Source organism: Macrobrachium rosenbergii, chromosome 41, assembly GCF_040412425.1.
Source record: "Macrobrachium rosenbergii isolate ZJJX-2024 chromosome 41, ASM4041242v1, whole genome shotgun sequence".
NCBI lineage: Eukaryota > Metazoa > Arthropoda > Malacostraca > Decapoda > Palaemonidae > Macrobrachium > Macrobrachium rosenbergii.
The window spans coordinates 27,222,881-27,225,380 of NC_089781.1; positions in this window are offsets into that span (position 1 = coordinate 27,222,881).

The following is a 2,500-nucleotide window of genomic DNA, read 5'->3' on the forward strand; positions in this document are numbered from 1 at the left end:
ACGCACACGCACTATACAAACACAATAGTTCTGCTTTTCAAGAGAAGGCATTCTACAACTACTACTAATAATAGGAAGGATGAAAATAATATTTATAGCTGCAGTGTACTGTCGACCTTTTTTGCTATTCAAGAGATCCCACACTTTAAGATACTGATTTAATACATATTTATACAGTCATCAGACAGTTGACGCTATTTGTTAGAGTAGTCATTGTGAATTAGTCTTCAAAACTGGAGAATTACCTAATAACACCATGTAATTTTGCTGTATTAATGCACTTAATTATTAATGTGAACAAACGACAAAATAAAAAAAAATATATAGCCACCAGCCACATGAGACAGTCGTAGGTACAAAAGCGCTTAAATGATCAAAGAAATATTGTTATTATCAGCTTTAATTTCATTACCTTGCGCCTTCCATCTGGCATAAAACGACCGTCCTAACCGCAGCGCTTAGGGGTTTAGATGACGGTCACCGCTTAGAGTCCTTTCCCTGGCGGTCATATTGTTTTTTACCTGGGTACCTTGGTATGCGAATTTAGAGTAGTTTATCCACGACTAGTACGTGGATGCCATCGAGAGATCTAGAAGATATAGAAAACGGGGTGAATGTCATATCCTCTTAAAAATTCCTCCTTTCTTAGTCCACTTTACGACGGGGCTCCTTAAGCACTTACCGGAATGTTCAATTAATTCTCGTAGGGAAGAAAACGCTTCCAGACGCCTGTGAATATTGACTGTCTCTAACATTAAAACTCAAAGTCAGGAAATCAGTAACTGCAAACCTTAGAGAATAAAACGAGGGTACAGCGCTAACATGCGCCTTCTCTCGCCGTGGACGCAATGGAAAAACGCCTTAAAGAATACGACAATTAAAGGTGCGAACTATCACGGTGGCCACTTACAGTAGATGAGGGGTGACGCGAACTAATGTTATCGTTAAGGATCTGAAGCCTTTTCTCTGAGGTCGACAGAGCGACTAAATTGCTTAAAAATGTGAGGCTAATTATATTTACCGAGAATGCCCGCCGAGGAACAAATAGGAGACCCTGTTCTCGAGTTTTTTTTTTTTCATTTGATTATTATTGTAGGGAAATCTGCGGTGTTCTAGCGAAGCCAGAAATCTCTAACGTTACACACTCTCTCTCTCTCTCTCTCTCTCTCTCTCTCTCTCTCTCTCTCTCTCTCTGTGTGTGTGTGTGTGTGTGTAGCAAAAGAGATATTGTAAGCAGGCATTATGAATAATAAACAATAATATAAATACACACATGTATGAAATTATATATATATACAATTATATATACAGTATATATATATATAATACATATATATATATATATATATATATATATATATATATATATATATATATATATATATATATGTATACTTATATATATATATATATAGTGTGTGTGTGTATATGTACAACTGCGTACAACTTCTTGCTCGACACTGCACGAGGAGTATTATAAATGACTGGGCGTAACCAATTTACTTTTCTATCAGTTCAATTCACTTGTATCAACACCCAAATTTACATCATCTCTGGAGAATAACATGTAACATTACTCAGGGGCAGCCTTCACGTGTCTATTTTCTAATTTTAAAAGAGCGACGACGTACAATTCTTATATCAAAAACCTCTGTATATCAAAAAACCTCTGTGCTGAGATGATTCTAATCAATGCGATGAGATGACCCATTCGTCGAGTGAAAACAGAATGCGCGCGTAATATTCCTTCAGCGACTAAGCAGTGGTTGTCTTCAATGATCAAAAAAAGAATTTATCCGATTAAAAAATCATTTGAAAATGCTCCAACCTGGAAAGACGAATTAATTCCAGCCTCTACCTTATCCGCTCCCCTTATATCCTGATCACCCACAGACTTCGATCTAATTAGGAGACATGGGTAAATAATCTCTCCCGAGTTTGAAAGTTTGAAAAACCTTAATATTTTGACAAGAACAAACGACCTTCCCGAACTTAAAACCCCCTCTCTGACCTTTCGACAAGAGCAAATACTCTCCCCCGAACTCCAAAAACCATAATCTCCTGACAAGAACAAACTATCTACCTGAACTTGCAACCTCGCTGACCTTCCGGCAAGAGCAAATAAGCCTCGTCGAACTCACACTCCTGTTTTTACTTATTTTTTTTTTTTTTTTGACAAAGGCAAGTTATCTTCCCAGGTATGGATCATTCATCTATTTAAGAACCTTATTCAATACTTAAACAAGTAAAACATGTCCCCGAAGTTTCTTCGGCGCAATCGAGTTTTCTGTACAGCCGCTACGCGTATAATCAAGGCCACCGAAAATAGATCTATCTTTCGGTGGTCTCGGTATAATGCTGTATGATCAGTGATCCATGAAACTTTAACCACGACCCGGTGGTGGCCTATCCTATATCGCTGCCAGAAGCACGATTATGGCTAACTTTCACCTTAAATAGAATAAAAACTACTGAGGCTAGAGGGCTACAATTTGGTATG